General features: G+C 29.4%; 1 protein-coding gene across 4 annotated transcripts in view; it reads right to left on the bottom strand.

Annotated features, from left to right (window-relative positions):
• The window catches only part of LOC107441893 (paired box protein Pax-6), an 85699-nt gene extending 61871 nt beyond the window's left edge, over positions 1 to 23828 (bottom strand). For 2 of the 4 annotated variants that reach the window (XM_043042666.2, XM_071177514.1), the window contains exon 1: positions 23540 to 23788. The gene's annotated coding sequence lies outside the window, so the exon portion shown is untranslated. Of the gene's footprint in view, positions 1 to 23539 lie in introns of all 4 variants that reach the window. The other 2 variants (XM_043042665.2, XM_043042667.2) reach the window with 2 other exon arrangements.
• Positions 23829 to 24753: the final 925 nt, after the last annotated feature.

The following is a 24753-nucleotide window of genomic DNA, read 5'->3' as shown; positions in this document are numbered from 1 at the left end:
TGCATCAGAAAGATAAAAGTAAAAATAAAAAAAATTGTCGGTAAAGATCTAATTAATTAGTTTATTTAGATTAGAAATTTTTATTAAATAAATACCTTTATTATCGTAAATAAATATATTTCAGCTTATTTGATATGAAATAAATAAATCTGATAAAGCTACTGTAAATTAATTGTGTCAGAAAGACAAAAATTAAAAAAATGTTATCGGTAAAAATCTAAGTATAATTAGTTTATGTTTAGAATTAAAAAAATTTACAAAATAACTATCTTTATATTTTAGTTGAATTTAGACTTCGTTATAGATAACTTAAAATAAAGAAATAAACAAATACTACTTTTTAAAAAGAATATAGAACAAAAAAAAGCAATTGTAAAATTACTACAAGATAAAGGTAGATTTGAATAGCTACTACTATTTTTAAATATTTGATACACAATAAATAATTCTGATAAAGCTACTGTAAGTTAATTGTTTCAGAAAGATTTTTAAAAAATTTTATCGGTAAAAATCTAAGTAATTAATTTATATTCAGATTAAAAAAAATTTTGAAATAAGTGACTTTATATTTATCAGTTTATTTTTTTCAGTTAAATTTAGATTTCTTCATAGTAAACTTAATAAATAAAATAAAATAAAATAACTTTGAAATTGAAAATGTAGATTTAAATAACTACTACTGTTTTTTAATATTTGACACACAATAAATAATTCTGATAAAGCTATGTCAGTTCATTACGTCAGTAAGATAAAATAAAAAATTGTTATCGGTAAAAATCTAAGCAATTAATTTATTTAGATTAGAAGTTCCTATGTAATAAGCTTCTTTATACTTAAGGTGAATTTAGATTTCTTTATAGTTAATTTGACAAAAAAATATCTTAATAAAATAACTTTGAAATTCGAAATATAGATTTAAATAACAAATACTGTTTTGTAATATTTGATAAACAATAAATAATTTTGATAAAGCAACTGTAAGTTGATTGCGTCAGAAGGATAAAAATAAAAAAACTTTTCAGTAATGATCTAAGTAATTAGTTTATTCAGATTAGAAACTTTTATGAAATAAGAGTCTTTATATTTCAACTGAAGTTATATTTCCCAATAGCAAACTTAAACAATTTTTTTCATATATTTTTGAAATTACAAATGTAGATTTAAATAACTACTACTATTTTTTTTATACTTAATAAACAGTAAATAATTAGAATAAGATTAAAAACATTTTAAAATTTTAGTTAAAAATATAAAGAAAAATACTCATTTTGATTAAATCGTGAATCGTCATCAAGTGTCAGAATGTTGACTGATTTTTCCCCCTTTATTAAGAAAGGCCATAAATCTTGAAGCATTATAACGGACGAACTACTGTGTTTCAGTATACTTTTAAATAACTTGATAGCTTGCAATGTACTTTAAGAAGTTCAAAAAAGAAACCAATTAAACTTTTTAAAAAATCTTCAGTGTTGCCACCAGTAATAATTCTGCAGTGTCCAAACTAACAGAAAAAACGATGTGATTTCTAAAACCTTATTTCAAAACTTAACACACAAGTGGGATACCTGCAAGATATGTAGTGTGGGTATCTCGATCCTGATTAGTTGTTGGAACGTGGCATTTGTTTCGTTAGCAACTGTTCTTTCCATTCTATTTCGTGTAAACCAAGCCGACCAGTATCAATTCTCTTAAGTGACACATTCTATATTCTTTCATAAAGATTTCAATTCTTTCACTATATGTTTCTTAAGACAAAGGGGCACAGCATTTCAGACTTTTATATAATGTATTTGTAAATACTGCATTTAAAATTTATTTTTATAATCCTTTTCAAAAGGAACTTACACATAAAAAGTTGCACAAATATTTTTAAGTAAAGAAAAAAGGCTGTTATCCGAATGTAACGAATTATTCTCATAGTCATGTTGTGAAAACGTGGGATAGATAATACTATTCAAAAATTATTTATTCTCTTGATGAAATTGAAATGGATTCATAGTACAGGGTAGAATTCCTACAAGAAGTTTGTTAGCTATTGTTATTAAAAAAAATTAAAAATTTCAATAAAATTGTAATAAACATTCCGTCTGAACTAAAGTTAAAAAATTAAAATAAAGTTCCTCTAAAGTTAATTAATGAACTAATTAAAATTTGTTAAATATCCGTTCGGGAATTAAATACAGAATACTCTGCACATTCCATTCTTTAATAGATATTTTTAGAAATCTTAATGAAATGGAAGATGAAACATCATGCACATTTGGAACCCAAATTAATGTTTACATGGTAAAATTACCGTACTGTATGGTGAAGATATCTCGTGTAAATAAAAAACATAATTCTGGTTTATAAAACTGAAATTTATTGAACTTTAGCTACTTATTTGATAAATTTTTAGTTCATATCGAAACGGTTTATCGCATATTTTGGTTTTTTGAAACAAATTTTTTTATTCCTACACATTTTGTAAAAAATACAAAACGGAAAAGTAAATTTAGCTGAATAAGTGGTTTTTATGTCATGCTCTAAAGTATTATGATAAAGTTGCCAAATTTTACCACATTTGCCAAATTTTATCGCAGATTATAAAACTATATTTAAGTGTTAATTTTACCAAAGTCCTTACCAAAGTGCTTGGGTAAAATATACTGAGCTTTTTGTGCTCCCATAGAACGAAAAACAGGGTGAATTTTACCATTTTTCGGTATTTTTGAAAATACTTTTTTTCTCAGTGTTGATTGAGGAAAGAACAAAATCGCTACCGAAATTTGACAAATCACAATGAAGGAAGGCGGGTGTACAGAACATCAAAACATATTTGATTGCATATTTGAACTTGAAAGTGTTTCTTATCAGTGTTGAGATTTTGAAAATCAAAAACTTATCAACACTTTGAAAATCAAAAACTGGAGGAACAGATGGAAGAAACTCCTAGAAAAGGCCAGGCCCCACCGAGAGCTGTCGCACCAGTGAATAAGTGTTTCTTATAAACAACTTTCAACTTCTCTCTCCAGAAAACAGGTTTCGACGTTTCATACACCCGCCTTCTCAAAAGATATTTTGTGAGATTTTGATATCGCTTTTGTTTTTTCTTTAATGATATTATTCATTTACTATGCCCAAAGAGTATACTTTTAGCTTTTAATTTTTATAAGATTTCTAAAAAATATACATTAATGGTGATCTTTTCAGAACACCTTGACATTGATTCATTTAGAGTAGTGATTCAAAAATTGCATAACAAGGGTACTTTTGATGAGACACAATATTTTATTTGAAAAAGTTCTGTTAAAAATGCATGTTCTGTTTTAGAATGTAGTATGTTCTATTTAGTAATTTATTTAGAATTACATTCTACATTGAATCATTGTGAACAGAAGCTAGCTTGAGATTAGAAATAGACCTGCTTCTTGAAATTTGTGTCTTCTGTGCACTTTCTGCTCAATCACAGAAAATAAAAGCATATTAATTCAAAAATTTTAAGTTATTTGATATTCTTTCAGTTCAATCACAGAAAAGAAAAGAATTTTAATTAAAAAATTTGAGTTAAAATGCTTTTTTTTTTGTGATTGATTTTTTGTGAAAGTTCTATATATAAATTTAGAGGCAGTTAGAAATCTAATTAATGTATGCCACGGTTCTTGAAAAGTACTTGAAAATTAATTTTAGGGAATAAAAAGTGTTAAAAATGCAATACTTGTTTTAATTTTAAAATAATCTATATCAATAGTGTTACATTTATTACGCCGTTTTATACTTTATGTTCGAATTTTTATTTATTTATTTTAAATATTTTATGTTTAGTCTGTTTTAACTTTTGACTGAAAGATATTGGTGGGTAAAGGGTAAACTTCAAATATAAAACCACAAATATTGCTGAAAAGTCACAAGAAATAAATTCAACTGCATGCTTTAATGTTGATATTGAAGTTAGAAAATGCTTTAAAGTTGAATATTAATTGTATTAAACTGCCAACTTGAAATATTTTTATTTAATTATAGGAAAATTATTTAAGGAATAAAACTTCAGTATAAATATACTGTTTTAAAAGTACTTTTTGCGGAACTTTAATTTAACAAACATATGTCATCTAATACAGCTGTTAGTTCTCAAGATTAAAGGGTAACGTTATAAATTATAAAGGCTGAAAGAATATGGAAAAATTACTTTCGTTATTGGCAAGCCATGTCCCGAGCACCAGATGACAAGTTGTCCTCAAATGATGACATGTTGGCAGGTAACACAAGATATTCTTTAGTAAGAATGTTCCTTAATAAGAATATTCTTTAATAAGAATATTCCTTAATAAGAATATTCTTTAATAAGAATATTCTTTAATAAGGATATTCTTTAATAAGAATATTTTTTAATAAAAATTTCTAGGAGTGTTCAAGGGCACTGAAAAATAACTAACTAACAGCCACTTTATTAAGTAACTCTATATCTGCATACTTTAAAAATATTTTCATGGAGATATACCATATGTAAAAATTTTTTTTCCATTGAAACATAAATAATAAGCATTTGCTTAAAAATAAAAGTATTTTAATGATTCCATATCGAGCAGTAATGGCTCTTGTGATTGAGCTCTCGCTTCCCAATGAGGTGAGCGGGTTCAAATCCCAGTGATGACTGGTCGATATCAATTCTGCACCCAGTTCGCACTGAGCACAGTGCTGACGTAAAATATCCCCAGTGATGGACGGAACATGGGTTAGAGTCCCCTTGTAGTCGGGCTAACCGTGGGAGATTTTTCATGATTTTCCTATCTATGTAACGCAAATACGGGTTAGCTCATTAAAAGACCTTCACGAAAGCTTTGTCCCAATACTTGATCCTGGAGTTCTCTTGTCTTCTGGGATAGGTTCAAAATTACATGGTTATGGAGTTGAACATTGGTAGTTGTTAACTCAGAATTTGGTCGACTGTTCAACGCCGGGTATGATATATTAAAAAAAAATGCATTCAGCTATCGAAAAAAAACATCAATATGTTGATACAAGCCATTTTCCGAATTTTTAATATAGATGCAAAAAATAAGAGAAAAATAAATCTCTACTTTTTAAAAGCATATTTTATATCAGTATATCATCTCAAGTACTCGTAAAAGATCTTATTCAAGTTCTCTTCATATAAAGAAAATTTTAGGATATAATCCTGAGGATTAATATAATGCACTCCATGTGAGATAAAATTTCACATATCCATTGAATATGAGGATTACAACACTCAATAGAGCTCACTAAAAACATGCATTATAGAAAGATATGCGGGTGAAAAACTTTAATAAAAATATAAGTAGATGTTTATTTAACCTGCGCTTATAAGCCCCTGCTGAAAGCTCTTTAAAATCCAATAGCTCTTCACTGAGTCTATGGGGCTCAAATATTGCCAATCTTTTGTGGCCTACCTCTATTATANCTATTTTCAGGAAAGAAATGAAACATTAATGCCACAATAAGCATTTTTTGTCAAAACTCCCAAGAGAAAAATTTCAAGTTTCTCAAACAGTCAATAAATACAAGTACAAGACGAAGAACAGAAGAAAAAAAGTTTTTTTCTTTACAACATTCGACTTCCCATTGCATTTAAGCAATATAATTCAACAAATATTCTCTTCTCACCAAAGTGGCAAAAAATAGAAGTAAAAAAGAATCTCATTTTTCGAAGCTTCTTATCATTCCTCTGCCTCAATCAAATAATCTTTCCGCAGGTTCTTGCATTTATACGTGTGCTGAAAGCTCTCTCTTCGCCAACACACACACACAACAATCTTACACCCACCGCCAATCGCTTCTGTCCCTAATCTCGTTACCCTAATGAACGGCAAATCTATATCAATGGTAAGGCGTCGCCAAACGAGATTACAGGTTGTTAGGATGATACTCTACATCGAGTGTATAAGTACCTTAGGGAAAAGGATGGAAGATACATGTTTGGTTGCTGTTTATACAACCGGGTGGAGCTACAATACAAGGTTGTGAACAGTGCAAAAGCTCGTGCCTTCAGAAACGGCCAAGGGGATAATGTTTTTATTCTTTTCTTGTGAGAATTTGTGATGCGTGAATTTGAATGCCACGAAAAAGATGAGGATTCGATTGCATTATCTTTCTGTCTTCGCCAGAAGCATGGAGATGTTAAAAGGACCTTTGGGGTACCACGTGTTGTCAAAGCTTGTATAGTCTAGGCGCGATTAAATATTGTTCGATTTGAGTTAAAGTTTAAATTGAGCAAATAATTTTGCAAAATAGATATGACTGAGTATTCTGGTTTATTACAGAAGGTATGGGGATATGGTTTATTACATGATCTGTTATTTTAATGGCAAAGCCATTTTGGATTCGAAAGCAAAAATGCATTTAAAATGTAAGAGCACGTTTTATGATAAACCAAAAACACACCATATAGTGTCTTTTATGTCATATAATGTATCATACACAACATTAAATAAAAATCACACCACAGTTTGGATCTGCCGCATAAACCCAGGAGAGTTAGATACACCAAGGAAAAGAACATGGCCATAACTACCAAAATATGGTACATTTGGCGAGTTTCTGGCTCTATGGGAACACCAAAAAGTTCTGTAGTTTTTTGCGAATTGCTTTAGGAAAATTACCAATAAAATATGCTTTTATAATAGGGGATAAGATTTGGTAAATGTGATAAAATTTGTTAATCATGACACCTTAGAGCATGGCATAAAAACTATTTATTCGTTAAAGTTTACTTTTGCTTTATATTTTTGCTAAATGTACTTTTTTGTTTTGATAATACGAACTTTAATTTTGAAAACGAGAATTTCCGTTTAACCGTCATCATATGAATGGTTTAAATACCATATATTTTGATTTTTAATACCAGAATTAGGATTCTTTTTACCAGAAACGTAACTACCATTCCAGTGCGGTAGTTTTACCAGATTTTTTTTATCTGCATGTATAATTTAAAGAATAATATATAACCGGTCATTACTTAAAGAAAACAAATTCACATTTAAAAAGAATAATTAAGAAACTGTTTGACTATTGAAAATTTAACATTTTGTTTCTAGAAGTTATAAAGGAATTTTTTTATTTATTTTTTAATGAAAAAGAACACTTATGGTTTCTTCTCTAAATAAAAACAAGTTTTTCTAATTTAGTAGCATTAATCAGCCTTTATATTTCTAACAAACACCAGACGGGAAATCATTTAACAATACAATATATATTAATCATTAATGCATAGGTAGATGATAGCACACAGTATGGAAGGTTCCATACACAATAGCTTTCAAATTATTTCTAAGCCCGAAAAATATTGAAGGCGCAATCTTCCAAACTGCTGTTTGACTCGTATGCTAATAACTACCTTCATAAACATGTTTCGAACACGACATAACTCTCGGTTGTTATGTTTACCATCTAGGTGTTGACAAATGGAGTCATCTCCATGGTTTGAGCATCACAAACAGCTGAGAGGCGAACCTTGCGCACATTGTAAAGTTCTGACAAATTAAAACGATCGTCTATCATATGTGGTTTCCTCCAGTGCTTTTGTGCCCCTTTCCATTCTGCCTGAACCCTAAACCACTTCATAATGGAGGACGCAGGGGGTTGCAACCTTCGAGCCATAGAAAAGCAGCCAAGCAAGTCTAAAATCTCATTAGAAATGGAAGGATGGCTTTCAAAGAGGACAGATTGGGGAGTGAGAGCAGGGAATTGAGCTTGGAATTTTCTTTAAAAGGTGAAACTGGAAGATTGTTTGAAATTTCGTGCCAAGTTAGCGGCAGCGTGTTCGACTCGAACGATGGACATTGTAAGCGAGAATGGAAGGTTGTTCAACTGTTTTCGAATCACGGTTTAACTAAAGGTGGAGAATTGCAAGATGTTTTCTGGCCTGTTAAGTATCTACTCAGCCAAATAAAATGGCGAGTTTGCTGCAACTTCCAAGCAAATTTTACTTATTTTAAATAAATGGTTTAACAAATTATATAGTCTGCTTAACTTCTATGTGCCGCCACGAATTCTTTGATGTGCTCCTTTTACCCAATGCTAGAGAAAGAGAAATCACGACATAAGCTAGCCATATTTATTACTCAGAATACATCATTTTTATACTAAGGCGACTAAATTGAAGAACTAGTGAAATAGTTCTTCAATTTGATTTGACATCTACCAAATTTTATTTTGCAATAAGAAGTATGTGGGATCTTAATCAAGCAACAGGAAAAAAATAGTAAAATATTTTTTTGTAATATTGGCTTATTTTATAGTCTATTAACTTGCATGTTTTTGCACTGTTAACAATTTTGGTACTTTGTTAGAAATTGCTAGCCAAATATGGTTAAGAACAATTTGTTTACTAGTTATTTTAAAATATTCCAACAAAAAAGGCAAATAACCGTAAACAAGATGGTATTCAAACTGTTAACTTTAAGAAGAACCGTTCAATAACTGCTTTCATTTAATACGATTAAACAACCAGAATTTCATCGAGCCAATTAGGCCCAACTAATGAAGCCACTAAGTTCTTTGCAGCCGGTTACATATTATCGCCGAAAGAGCAAATCTGTAATCTGTTGCAAGTAAGTACCAGCGTTGACGCTTAAATATTTTTTTGCATTCCATTTAACACATGAAGAGTTTCCAGTGTCCTGCACTCTTCAATTTATGACCCTGGACTATAAGAATATGATACTCTCATTCATGCATAGATGGCAGCACCATAAAGTTGTTCAAAGCAAAACGGTTTAGTATTTCCCATTTCTTAAGATAGGTGAAACAAGCAGATAAACTTATGAAACCATATCCCACTGTTTATTTGATAAAACACAACTCAGCCACAACCTAACTTCAATGCCCAATATCTATCATAAATACCTAAAAATCTGCTTAAAGTAAATATTTTCTAAGTAAAAAATAATTTATTCTACAGAATGAAATTTTTACTAATTTTAGAAATAAAAATTAGCTGGTCTGTTACATCTTGGATATCATAAGAAGCAGAAATATAAAGAGAAAAGGACAGATTTTAAATACGTTTCTGATAACTATTATTCCTGATAGGTGATGTGCATAAATTGACTATAATAATAATAATAATAATAATAAACTAGTTCTAGATTCCATTTTAGACAAATCTAACAAAATTCTAAAGGCACTTAACTTAAAAAATGCTCACATGTGATATCCATTGTTAAAAATAATTTGCATTCCAACTTAACGATATTTTTTTTAATAGATTTTAGGGGAATAATCAGGTTTTCTTCCGAAAGAAGCCATAGGTTTTCACTAAGAAGCGAAATAAAAGAACTTATAAAGAACTTTTAATCCTACCAACATGTTTTAAAAAAAATATCTGTGGAGTTAAAAACTGGTTGAAAATGATATCGGGCCGAGGTTAAATCTTAATGTTGTCAAGCTATCATTTTACAAGACTTGTCCACAGTATAACTGGTTCAAGGGCGTTCAAAAAGGCAACTTAGCGGTGGGTCTTATTTGTCTATTTTATCAAGCCACTTATAAAAATAAAATTATTTTTATCTATTGAACACAAATATATGCGTGCTGTATTTTTGTTTTTTGAAACAGCTAATACAATAATAATACAATAGTAAAAATAATAATAATTAATCATAAAAAACAGTAAAAAATAAGTTATAAAAAACTACACTATTGGAAATTTTGGGCAATAGTGAACCATAATATTGTTTAAAATTACTGAACCGTAGCAAAGTTCCGAAGTGCGCCACATTGCACAAAATACTGGTACCCAAGGAACTAGTACTTACCATAAAATCCATTTTCACCGAAACGGTGATGTAAAATCTATTTTTATCGAATATTACGAAACAATAAATCTGACGTACCATAATTTTCACTGTAATAATTACTGAATCACTCTAATTAAATAAATATTACTGTCAAAATTACGGTATAATATTTTACGATAAAAATGGATTTCACCGATAAATGATTACTCAATAATAAGATTCAACTTTAAATGGAAAACTGGAACAATTTAGCACCTTTCTGCAGGAAAAGGTGCATGATGGTGTTGTTCAAGAGGCAGATATTATGGTTAAGCGTTGCATTAAAATCGATTTTTCTAGGATTGTAGCGTTTACTGTTTCAGTCAAAGCAAATTTTGTTTCAGTCAAATAATTAAATTTCATTTTAGGAAACTGAAAATTTTTTCTCTGTATTTAAAAAAAAAGAAAAAAAAGCATAAAGAAATAACTGTAGAATTTTTTTCGCCTTCCGGGAAGAAAATCAAAACAACTTTCAAAAAAGATACGTCAAAAATTACTTGGATATAAATTCATATACGATTCATAAAACGAAACATCATTCGATAATGGTGTCTTTTCAACAGCGGACATGAAAAATCCTTCTTGATGTATTTAAGCCCAGATCGGATAGCTTATATAGAAGTCATAAAAATGGTGTTTTTTGCCTAACTAAATAATAAAATTTCTATCCTAAAATAAAATTTGAATTTATGAAATTAAATATTTCTCCCTCCGTATCTAAAAATAAGAGTAATAGCATTCGATCTCTTTTACTTTCCAGACAAAATTATCGAAGTGTCAAATAATTTTTTTTTCAAAAATTACATCAATTTGATAACAATTCATAAAATCAAACCACTTTCGACAACGATATCTTTTCAACAAATATTACAAAGTGAAGGATTGCCATAAAGAATCAGTCTTCCCGTATCTAAAATATAATAAAAATAATGTATAATATAATAACAATGGATCTTTTTCGCCTTTATGACAAAAAATCAAGCAACTTTCGCAAAAGATGTATCAAAAATTACTCTTATGTCAATTCGATAATAATTAAAAGAAAAAAAGAGAGAGAGAGAGAGAGAAAGAAAGAATCTTATTCAACAAACTTTGAAAAGTAGACGGGGGCCATAAAAAAAATCATTCTTCAAGTATCTAAACATAAACCGGACAGCTAACATGGACGTCACTCTATTTGCCTCAATCGGGCAAAATTATTAAAAGTTCTTTTATGGAATAAGATTTGCTTTTATAAAATTAAAATAAAAGCAATAGTTAAAAATTGCTTCCTCTTATCTAAAAAATAAAATAACAATAGAGCTTGCCTGTTTGACAAAAAATCAAAACAACTTCCAAAAAAGATTGCAAAAAATTACTCTTATATCAATTCGATGACGATTCCAAAAAAGAAACAGCATTCGACAATGATATCTTTTCAACAAACATTGAAAAGTAAACGGAGGGCATAAAATATCATTCTTGACGTATCTAAGCGCAGACCGGACAGCTGATATGGACTCCATGAAAACGACATCTGCCATGAATATTTCGCAAAGGCGATCCTATAGGAGGGGACGAAGGATCAAACACCCTCCTCTCCTCCCCCAGAACATTTTAAAACTAAAATAAAAACGGGAAAAAGAGGAAGACCGGGATCGAGTCAGAGGGGGTTCTCCCGACGACAACTTGAATTGAGTTGTAATTGGGTGACAATTGAGGTTCGAGATGGCTGCACGAGTTCCCACCCCTTCATTTGAATAGAATGGGCACAGGGGTCCATTATTGTATCAAGCTAATGATTTTCGCCAAAGGGAAACCCTCCCTAGGGAGTTGGATGATACAACATGATCATGTTAGTGGTGTTGAAGGCGAAAAACGGTTCAGGGGAGACATTGAAGGGCGGGGGTTTAATCCATTTCTGTTGAGTTCCATTGCTTTTAGGAATTTATTTATTCGGCAGCGAATGAGATTAAAACAAGGATTTTACGCCTGAAAGGGCGGTATTCGTAATTGCATCATTCAGCAGTGAAAACGTGAAGGAAAACAAAAGTGCTCGCATTGTCGCCCTGATGTTAGTAATTGCTTTCATTTTCAGCTTTCAAGAATTGAATTGCATTTTAGATTCAATGTTTTGACAAATCCCATCATGTTTACAGAAGCTGCTGTCAACGAATTAATTTATTAATTCATTTATAAGAAATAGATATTACACATTATTCGTAATTGCATCATTCAGCAGTGAAAACGCAAAGGAAAACAAAAGTACTAACATTGTCACCCTGATGTTAGTAATTGCTTTTATTTTCAGCTTTCAAGAATTGAATTAAAATTTTCATTCAATGTTTTGACAAATCTCATCATGTTCACAGAAACTATTAATAAATTAATTTATTGAACCATTATAAGAAATAGATATTACACATCATTCGTAATTGTATCATTTGTAAATGCATCAATCGTAATTGCATAATTGCATTGCAGTTTCCGTAATTGCATCATTCAGCTGTGAGAACGCAAATGAAGGCAAAAGTACTTGCATTGTCACCCTGATGTTAGTAATGGCTTTATTTTTCAGCTTTATTGAATTGCGTTTTGCCTTTAATATTTTAAAAAATCTCATCATGTTTACAGAAATTTCTTTAAATCAATTAATTTATTAATCCATTGTAAGAAATATATATTACATTTTATGTCTGGTGAAGAAAATGAATCATTTGACGTTGAAGTGCGGAACTTTATTCTATTTCTGCTAAGTTATTTTGCTTTTAGAAATTTATTTATCAGACAGCGATTGAGATTAAAAGAAGAATTTCACGCTTAAATGGATGGTTTTGTAATTGCATCTTTTAGCAGCGAAAACGTAAATAAAAACAAAAATCCTTGCTACTTAGATGCTAATAATTGTTCTCATTTCCAGCATTCAAGGACTGGCAAAGAATTATATTTAAGTTTTGATAAGTTTTTAATTACTGCTATCAACCAATTAATCCATTACTTTATCATAAAATATAGCTCATTTTATTATAAGATATTGCTTATTATTATTAGATATTGATCCTATTAAAATAGGATTGTTAAAACAGCAAACAACTTGAATTGAATTTCATATTAACACCGAAAAATGTTCACTTAAAAAATATTTTGGTAAAATTACCATACTCATGACATTTCTGGTGGGATAAAAAAAATCATATTACTATGGTAATAGAAACCAAATTATGCTGTATATAAACTATTCAAGTGGCAGTTTCTTCGCTCATATGGTAACGGTTTATCAGAAATTCTGGTTTTCAAAATTATAGTTTTTATTACTACACATTTAGTAAAATATAAAAAACTGAATACTAAATTTTACCGAATAAATAGTTTTTACGTCATGCTTTAAAGTATCATGATAAAATTACCAAATTTACCAAACTTTATCACAAAATCAGATTTTATCGCTGATTTTACCAAAGTCATTAAAAAAGTGCATTGGTAATAATGACTGGGATTTGTGTGCTGCCACAGAGCCAAAAACACGAAAATTGTTTGCCATAGTATTGTAGCTTTGACCATGATTTCCCCCCCCCCCTCAGTATAAGATATGAAATTGTGACTCGTTTGATATTTAACTTCCTTTAAGATTACAAATATAGATAAATTTTTCTTATTTATTATATGCATCTAAATTTAATAACTCAAATACAGATTATTGATTAGATGCATCACAGATTTGATATAGATAATGCAAATCTGTAAAATGCATCAAGAATGTGAATTTGGAAGAAGAATTTCAGAAGATTTAGAAGGTGGAATTTCGTCGTAAGCATATCTTGTTGTTTTATTAAAGTTCGAATATTTAGGGGCTATAAGAAAACCATGGATTAAAATTTAAAATCTATTTGTCTTTATATTAGCATTAAACACCAGGCGGTATTTAAAAAATTCTACTGCAAGCATAATTGATCTTTCATAAGCAATGATACTAAAAGCAATTTTTATATGATTAATTGATATAGTAAATGAATTTGTTTATTACTTTGACATAAGAAATTTATATAAGGAGCATATAATGCAATTGTGGTATGTATTGTTTTATTTATCAATGCATAATTCTCTATAATATCAACGAAGAATAATTTTATTCAAATATATCATCACAAAAAGACGTTACTCAATTTCCACTTGCTAATTGCTCTAAAATAAAAAAAAATACGTTACATATAATTTAAAAAAAAAATACTAATGATGCGAAAAAAGTAACTTTGTCACAATTTTACATTGAAACTCATTTTTATCTTTGATCAAGAACTTTAAATATCAGTGCTAAATACGTTATATAGTCACCAACCAAAACAATATAAGTTGCGTTTTATATGTATATTCTTTTCTTTTAAATTCTGATAAATACTTTCTACCATCCACTTCTGAAAATAAGAGTTATTCTTTATCATTTAGAGTGCTTAAAAGAAAAGGGGCGAATTAATTTAGCGCAAGATTCAGCTTTCTGCTAGTTAATTATCAAAATTATACACTATATTAGTGTTCCTTCGAGTAAACTCTGGGGTATATTAACTAAATGCGTGATCTTATTTTAATACTGAAGCGAAAAACTTACAGTACAATATAGTACAATATAGAAAGTACAATATAAAGTACAATATAGAAAATATGCAACTACGTCAAATGCGTATCATAATTGCAGAGCTTAGTGGAAGAAAATACCCAGAGACAATCTGTAAACAAATTTTTTAAATAATAATAATAATAATATTTTTTTTACTAGGTCATTATGTAAAAGTGTTTTTCAAATTCGAATATGAATTTTGGATACAGCTTCCAATTATTTCTTTTTCTTATATACTATTTGCTAATGCTGATATTAAGAAAAATAAATAAATAAACAACATAAAACTTAAAAAACATAAAGCAGAAAACAGTCTCAAAGCATGCAAATTAATTGATGCTTGTTCCATCATAATTTTAAAGTTTTGTACAATTAAATATTCTAATTACTATCTTAAAAGTGTTTCCAGCAATCACAAATTCATGAAATTAGGATTAACAGAAGCTTTATTAATTAGGATTAGAAGTATACAGAAACAACATAAAAACACTTTTTTCAATACCGCTTTAAATTAATAAATATTGATTGAATCTAAATTTGAGACTATGTGAAACACTTTTGAAAATATGATCTAACTATCCCACTAAAATATTCGTGAACAACGTTTCTTTTTATGATACAAATTATTTCCATTAATCGCCCATAGGTTGAGCCAGTATAATTAGGTTTGCAACCTTTATCTGGCATAAACATATGTACCTATGAACCAGTCAACCCTGCTGAAAGGAGTACCATTGGCTCTAATCAACTTAATTCAAATATGCGGGTTATTCGATTGTCATTAACCCGCAATAGTCAATATTAAATGCCATGTTTTCACGAAATATTACTTTGAAATGGTATGTGAATACATAGTATACTGGTTTTGAGAATACAAAGTCATTTCAATAATAAACAAATATAATTAGAGCTGCTACTGTTAGTATCATTAAACATAAATGGCATTTAAAGTTGTATAAAAATAATAAAATGCTAATGAAAAGTATATTATAAATATTATAATGCTATTTATTTCATTCCGAAATAATCAGTAATTAAAGATTGTTTTGATACACGTTAAATTAACTTTTTCTATTCTGCCTAAGAGGTGGGAGGGAAAACTCTCGATAACTATACACTCTAAAAACTGTACCTCTGATTTCAGAGGCACAAGCTAAATGTACCGTGTATTTTCTCGCGTAAGAGGCACATAACTAATGTGCCTTTAAAAATGAGAGGCACCACGAGAAATTGAAGGCACCAAAGCAAACGCCAGTCAATGCGCGGTACGAAAAGACTTTTGTGCCTTTCATTTCTTTTTCTTCGGTACGATCATGTAACGGAGAACAAGCGCATGCGCACATCAGTGAAAAATTTTATGACGAAATACGTTTTCTGTCCCTTCCCATCCACGCTACCGATGGAAGAAGTTTGTCTACAAATGTGTTCTATCGATGTTATAAAAATGCTTGAATTTGGTAAGTTTAATACTTATATCTTATTTTTATATTTATTCCTAAGTAACGACGGCATCTTTTTTATTAATACATTTCAATTTTTATTACTGAATTATTAATGCTACAAATCTTATAAAAATGTTTAAGCGAGAGAGCTAACCCTAGTTATGTTTACATTTCTGTTGTAGTTGTATTATTTATGTTTTATCATTATAATATTAAGAGGAATGTTTTTAAAGTGCCCTATATTTGTTCTGTAGTGTTTGATTATAATTTTGTATGAGGTTTTCAATGTGGCGATAGCTATGAATAAGAAATCATTTTTATTTGAAATACCAATTTGCTTTTTTGTTTATCTTAGTTTACATTCGAGAGCTATCACAGAAATTCTCTCACAGAATGATTGAATAATTTAAAAAACAACGAAGAATGTTTTCGAATTTTTATTATAATTATGAAAAGTATACTTTCAATCATTNCTTTATTTATACGCTTTCAGCATCAATTCAGAGGGCGCTGCGCGCGCCACGCACGCGCGATGGCTCTGAAACTTTATTAATTTGCATAATATCCTATATCCATTATTAAAATAATATTTCATTTGATTCTGATGATTCCTTCATGGTGTTGCATTTTCTACAAACAGCAGTTTAAATATTATAATGCTATTTATTTCATTCCGAAATAATCAGTAATTAAAGATTGTTTTGATACACTTTAAAATAACTTTCTCTATTCTGTCTAAGAGGGGGGAGGGGAAACTCTCAGTTACTATATAATTACTGACAAGTTTGAATAATTCGTTAACTACCCGAATCGCCCAAGTATTTGATTTTCATCTTCTTATCTGAAAAACGAAAATTCCATTGCAGCATATGACACATTTCATAAAAATAATTTTCTTTCTTCTCTTCTTTATATAATTAAGTGAGGGCTAGCAACTATAAATAACCACTTAAACGAGGAAATTTAACATTGGCTTTACGTGAAATAATTTGGTGTAATTAAATTCTATTCGTATAAATAAGCGGGGTTGTTCGATTATCTGATATCCAATTAAGTGAGACGAATAATTTTAAAACTTTATTTAGTGAGGAATATCCACTAATTAATCAATTACGTTTATAGAATTTTTTTTTTTCAGATTGAAATTGCAAGAAATCAAATACTGCAGAACATGCAGGTATAAGTTGAACTGCCTATTTGAAAATGTGAAGAGAGCATTAGATTTGATATATTTTGTTTTATAACCTTCGTTGAACACCCGACCCAACTTTGGGTTTGTGAGTACCATAGCTCAACTCCGTAGCCTTGTAATTTTGAACCCAATCCAGAAGACAAGAGAACTCTTGGAACAAGTATTGGGAGAAATTTGCCTCCGTGGAGGGCTTTTTGATGGAACTAATCAGCATTTGCGTTATATGGAGAGGAAGGCAACGAAAACCCCCATCGCTTAGCGTGAATGCAAGAGAACTCTAACCCAAGACCCATCTACCACTGGGGATATTTTAAGTCATCACTGTAGTCGGTGCGAGCCGAGTGCAGAAGTCACATGGACCAACCATCTCTGGGATTCGAACCCGGTTCAACTCAGAGGAATGCTCTATATCCTGAGCTACCATGGCTCGATTTCATATATTTAGAAAATTAAATGAAAACTTCACTTCATATGGAGCCTGAACATAGAAATCATAGGTGATCATAGATCTGCATAGGTAATTCAAATAAATAAGTTATGCCGCGAAAACATTTATTTCATAACTAATTTATTAATAATTAAAAAAGAGAACTTAAAAAGGTATTCTAAACAACCAGATTTCAAAACGTAATTAAGTACTAGATTTTTGTTTTTATAAATGTTTAATTTTGCAAAATATCTAATTAATTTTAAAATAATCCGTTTCTTCCTATTAAGTTTTAAAGAAGAAGGGAAAAAAACATTTGCAATTGATTCCCAAGAGATAGAAACGGTTTAAAAAAGGATTCAGACGGAGATGTTTAACTGAATGGGTAATAATAAATAAAAATTCTAAAAATCTTTAAATAATTACTTTATTAATTTATTTTGTATTCAGGGGGACAAACAACAAGCATTTTAAAGAAAACGTGATTTCATAAAAAACAAAGCCGCAAGGCTATAAGTTAATGATACTGCAACTACCCAATATTTGTCACAGTAATTATTTTAAGTCATAAAAATATATCTATGTGATAGAAATGAATAATGAGTGTATATTTTGTTACAAAATAGTAAAAATTGCAGTTAAATAGATTAAATCACTAAAAAAAAGGAAAAAAAACTTGCAGCACGATAAAAAAAATAAATGAAATGTTCAAATTAACAAGTTGCCGAATGAAGGCTGCAACAAACTGTTATATATATGAAAAACAGTTATATATTACATATCAGATAATATCCTATTTCATAAGTGAAATTCAGTTCAAAATTAAATTAATGAATGTATTTAAAGTGAAGTTACAAACTGTATATAGTACTTGTGTCTACAGTGCTTGGCGTATACAGTGTACGTTGCGTATACAATATAGTACTTGTGCCTACATTACGTATAACATCGTAAATTCCATGTTAGGTTCTTATATTTTGTGAGGATAAAAGTTGAGCTAATTACTTGAATTTTCAGTTTTTAACAACACTTTCTGAGCGGCTGCATAGATTATCAGAGTACTCTTAGAAGAAAAAAAAGGTCTTTCACAAAAAAAAAGGTGTTTTGTAAAAAGCATCTCGTCGTTTCAACACATTTCACAAGACATTGACATTATGAGTCTCTTTAATTTTTCAGGTTATGATATTATCTTTAAAGAGATGGCGCCACATTTGGAGCTAAGAAAAGAAGAAATAAAGAAAACTACACGAATGTATTGTTTCCAGTTGTAGGAATTAAAAGTAATTTAAGCTTTTTGTATTATTACAATAAAAAGTTTGATGTTCTTTATGATCGAAATATTTTTACCTGATTAAAATATTTTCTTTTTTGTTCATTACAAAGCAAAGTTCCTCTAAATAAAATTAAACCATAATTTTAATTGTATTCCAAACACATCAATTCTATAAATAACAATGATAAATTATCCCTTTCAGATTCTGCTTTGTATAAAATTGTAAAGAAAATAATTACTAATAACATAGCACAATTTTACAGCAACTTTCGTCTTAACTGTAAGAATTAAAATGAAATTCAAATACCATAGATGTATCATTAATACCAATTATCAATTATTATTTTATAATTTTCTATTTTACTTCTTAAATTTTAAATCTTTTATTATTCAATTATCATAGTATCTTTTAACCTTAACATATGATTTATTCCCGATATATTAATTCAAATGATAAAAATGGAATGAAGGCTGTCTTGTTTCCCCATCAGATATATTTTGTGTGAAAATATAAAGAAGACAAATTCCTACGCAGACTTTTATTTTTGGCAACAAAAAATAGGATAAAACGTAATTATTATAATAGATATAGTATTGCTATCAATTTTCTCGATTGTATTACACACGGGGGAAGAAATTGTGGTAAAATACCATATAGTATGGTAATGACATTTCTCGTAAAAAATAGAAAATAATAATAAAGAAAAAATACACGGTATTTAAACCGCTCATGCAGTAATTTTTCCGTTCATATAGTAAGTGCTTATTGGAAGCTCTGATTTTCGAAATTATAGTTCTTATAATAGCAACTTTAGGAAAAAAATACAAAACTGAAAAGTAGATTTAACAGAATAAATGGTTTTTATGTCTTAAGTTAATTTTACTACACTTACCAAATTTTATCATAGATTACAAATATGCAATTAATGCATCGGGCAAAATCTTGCGTAAAAAGTATTTATCCTTGGTATTTAAATTACTGAAGTTTTTTTAATTTTATTTTATTTGCATTTAAAGAAAGATATAAATTAATTAAATAGTTTAAATCACGCAAACTTGAAAACTTTTTAACAGGAAATTAATTTTTGTAAAAATAGCGTATTATAATTCATTTGTGCATTCTAGAGTCAGAGGTAAGAAATTTGACTTTTAAACTTGCTTAACTAATCCAGTTAACTATGGTTAAAATTTGAAATTTAAATCGATTTAGTTTTATTAGCCCCTCTTTATATTCCTTAGAAAAGCATATCATCTCATAGGAAAGAACAATAGAGATCTTCTCGGAAAAAAATGGATTCTTTAAAATCAATTATCTTAATTTTGAATGCAGTATTTTATATACTAATCAAACTTTGGCTAGCAGTTATTTATGTTTTATTTTTTTTCTAGTATCAGCCAAATTTTATTCTTTAAATATCATCTATTGAATACTATAAAATATTTGATTTGATACGATTAAACGTTTGATTATACATTGTAATCATTTCACCCAAAAAAGTCAAAATTTTTTATTTAAAAAAAAACAAACTACAAAAAAAAACTTAAAGCATGAAAATTGCACCAGAAATCTTAAAACGAAACTCTAAATAATCTGGAAATTATAATGAACTTTTATTCAAATTTTCGATTGTTAATAAACATTATTTTAACATATTTTTTTAACCGTCTAAAATTGTTTAAAAAATAAAAGATTTTGTAGGAAATTTTATAAATTTAACCAGAATTAATTCATCACGGACGTTTTATATTCCCTTAAAAAAACAAGTTGAGCTAAGTTTATGTAACTGTTCGCATGTTGGTTCGTTTCTTTTCTTTTTATTCTATTTTTACGGTCAGAAACACACTCAAGTATTAATTAAGCATCTTAATCTGGACTATCCTCCCGAACTTTCATTTAAATCAATCTTACATTTTTAAGAATTCTCAATTATCAACGAAAACATTACTTTAATTGTTTAAAAAAAAGATACAAAAAAGACTTTAAAGATGCGAAGAAAAAAAAGGGTTTTTTGAAAATATTCTTAAAAAATGACTAGAATTTGTTCAATTAGATTTTTTTTCCTAATCCTTATTAATGAAGTTAAGACGCTTGCTCTGCTTCATTGTGAATTTTTTTATTTTTTGGTTAGAAATAATTATTGAAGTATTATTTAGCCGTGACACCGAGAAAAAGAACTTTAATTGAAACAAAAATATATTTTTTGGTCTCAGCCTGAGAAACAAATTCATGATTAGAACTAATTATTAACAATCTAAAGGATATTTAACGTAACATCTAAACATTCTTGGATTAGATTTATAGAAAGAAAAAAAATAAAAGATCCACTAGATTTAAGCATTAATCTCTATGCATCTACTTCCTCTTGTCCTTGTAACATTTGTGGTTGGATAAAAGATGTTAAGCCCACTTCTCAACAAAATGTATATAATTGATGTATGCAATGAACGTAAATGATTTATAACGAAAATAATACTAAAATTTTGACTTAAGAAAATAAACTTTGCATCTAGAAGGTAAAGCATAAATAAAAAAGGTAGATACTGTAAAGATTCATCATTTTGTTTTCGTTTTGACATTACCTAAAAAAACATTTTTTTTTAATCCATTAAAGGGAACAATTAAGAAAAATTAACGATATTCAGCTTATGCTTTTACCACAAACATTAGCGTAGAAACATATTACCGATTATACTTATGATCGCTAAAACTTCACTCAGAAAAATTTCTCACATAGAAGCAGGGTTTATACTGATTTTTAACATAGATAAAAAGGTGCATTTTTTTAGTAAGCATTTATCTCACTCTTTAATACCCAAGGAGAAATAAAGATTTCTAAAAGAGTATTTAAAAATTAATAGTTCCTATATGGGTAAGACTTACATATACACCTCGAAAAAATGCTAACTATTGAATTATATAGTTTATATACAAAAAACAATTTGGTACATTTTTCTTAAAAATATTTTTGAACTAGAAATGCAATTAGTTACAAATATGCTTAAAAACATTAAACTCCAAAACCCATTGTCTTTTTCTTAAATAAAGAAGAGCATATTTTGATAATTAAAAAAATTTATAAATAAGGTACAGATAATAGCATAATTCATTTATTACACAGGATGATCGGTTAACATGCAATACAAGATGGCATATATATATATATATATTTTTTTATTATTAATTTATTATCAAAACAATATACAGTGGTTTTACAAACCAATATATTTGTTTATAAAATCACTGTGTGTAAACTCCTTAATATTTGTTCTTAAAATCATTGTAAAATTGAATGGAAGATTGACACTTTAAGGAAACGGAATTATTGTCTAATTCTGATAAAACGCTTAATAAAACAATAGACTATATGTGAAGGGTTATAGCACTAAACTACACTTTAAAAAAAGTTGATAACTTTACGTCAAGCTGTTCTTTATTACTGTTTCCAGATCAGATATTGTTTGTAAGTTTCCGTGGAAAACATGAACAAATAAAAAAATAAGCGGAAACATCTTATTGCCTGTAAACCGTGATGTTTTTCCCCAAAAACGTTCTTGAAAGGTTCCTTTTAATAATTTGAGAATATGTCTTAAAATATTGACACAATACTTCTTTTTAAGGGAGATGGCAATACGTCCATTTTTCGAAAGAGACTATTTACACAAATAACCTGGCTTATGAAAAATTTTAACACTTCGTTTTGATCAATCCCGATAATAATTCGTCACTCGAGTAGTAATCTCTTCGCTTAAATAATGATTATAAAAGGATAATCTAGGAGGGTACATTGTAAAAAATTTCAAAAAGTAATTTTGACTCAAGAAAATGTTTCTGAAAATCTCATGAAACTTCATTTAATATCATCTTTCCGATCAATTGAGAAACATATCCATTATTTTCGAAAGTTGGAAACTGAATCGCATTGACAACGATTCAGAGTGGAGCGTTGCTACCACTATAACTATTAAATTCCAATTCACTAATATATAAGACATGTTAACTCGATTACGTCTTGAGTACCTTTTGTTAGATGGTGGTTGACATTGTTGGTAACCTAACCTCACAAGAGGTATCCGAAATATTAAGAAACGTTTCTGAATATTAAAAAAAAAATCCGAAAGTGCAAGAAGTGATTCAAAATATTTATTAGCATTGCGAAATGTTCTTGAATATTACAGAAAGAGGTTTCCGAAATATGTAGAAACTTTATTGAAAACTGCTTGCACCGTAGTTGCACCATATATTCAGAAAAATTTCTGGATTTTTCTTAGTGTCCTCTCTTGCCCAAAATTTGGGGTAACACTTTCATACCTATTAAAAATAGCGGGGACTAGTTTAAAATATTCATTGAAAGACGAGAGCAGGATATTACAATAATGATGACAAAATTTCTAAAAAATTTTTTACTAATGTACTCTAAATGTCTATAAACATTTAATTGAAAAAATTACCTGGAGAATTATAAGACAATAGAATAACTTTGAAAAATATCAAAAACACGACCCATGATTCGTACAAAAAATCTGATTTATAGCAGAAAATCTGATCTTGTGAAAAAGCATAATTTTATAATTTGAGAATTCTTCATCCTTTTTTAAAAAAATACACAAATTTTTGATGTAATTGTATTGATATCTATTATATTGCAGAAAGAGAAACTGGATCCATAAAACTATTAATCAATCAATACAATCAACAGGCTAAACACGTGGTGCAGTGTAGCTGAAAATTCTTAAATGGGGGGAAAAACACTTGATGGAAAAAAAAAGTCAAAGTAGAAGTAAATAAATAAAATAAAGGACGAAAACGGTCCACTTACCACCAACGTAAGCCGATGATGCCGCGGCGTTAATGTCAAGTGAGCGGAAGTCCAGTTCTAACTGTCACTTTGCCTGAACCCTGAAATCTATGACAGGAAAAGCAGAAGATTCACTAGAGCACAACAAAACCACAGAACTTACGGCTGACACAGAGAACCATCCAACAGCTAGTAAAACTCTCTGTGCCGTTTCCATGAAAGCGTGGCAACGAAAACGACGCCGGCCGCTCGTCTGACTGCACGGCCAATAAGCTGCCAGGTGACCGTGACGTCACGCCAGTGCGTGTGCAATCAGATGTTCCGAATGAGTGCACAATCTGATTAGTTGCCGCGTCCAATCGCGGTACAAGCCACGCCTGTTAAAACCACGCCTTTTCCAACCACCTACTGTAGAAGTGAACGAATACCGCCATCTATTAGAGTTGAATGGTACTGCAGTTAGGGAAGTAATAACAAAGAATGGGGATAAATATACAATACTTTTTGCCGTTATCCCCCGCCCTTCATGACAGTTAGTTAATTTTGATGTCGATTTCAAAGGTAGAGCACGTGCGCCGTTATGACCCCGGCTTAACGGGTATTGAAGTTATTCCAAATCGTTTTGTCACTCTTTTTTTTCTACGATTTTTTTTTCTGTTCCATCTTGCTTCCCAATTTTTTTCCTAAGTTTTTTTCTTGCATTATGTTAGAAAAAAACATTAGTGTAATTGTGTATGACGATAAGATTTAAGACTTCTTATGCTTTAGAACATCTTGTTGTTATAGTGTTTCTTTAAATTTCCCTATAAACAGCAAAAACTTTTTTTTTTAGAGAAAATATGGATATTTAATAATTAATAACTGCTCTCGAACGTATACAACGTTTGGAAAAATACGGGAACCAAGTCAGTTTTTTTTTTCTTTTATAGTAGTTGAACAGCTTAAGGACTTTTTGATGGAGCAAACCCGCATTTGCGTTACATGGAGAGGAAGACAACGAGAACCTCCCACGGTTATGCTGGCGGAAAGGAGACTCTAACCCATGATCCGTCTACCACTAAGGATATTTCACGTCAGCATTGTGGTAGGTGCAAACCGGGTGCGGAATTCGTATCGACTGGGATTCGAACCCGGTTCGCTTAGTTGGAAGGCGAACGCTCTATCTACTGAGTCATCGCGGCTCATCGTACAGCATTTGTAACAAACTCCTCTGCTTCACATCTCTATAGATAGAA

This window comes from Parasteatoda tepidariorum, chromosome 2, assembly GCF_043381705.1.
Source record: "Parasteatoda tepidariorum isolate YZ-2023 chromosome 2, CAS_Ptep_4.0, whole genome shotgun sequence".
Taxonomy (NCBI): domain Eukaryota; kingdom Metazoa; phylum Arthropoda; class Arachnida; order Araneae; family Theridiidae; genus Parasteatoda; species Parasteatoda tepidariorum.
Note: the sequence above shows the minus strand (reverse complement) of the source record. Positions and strands in the feature narration are given on the sequence as shown.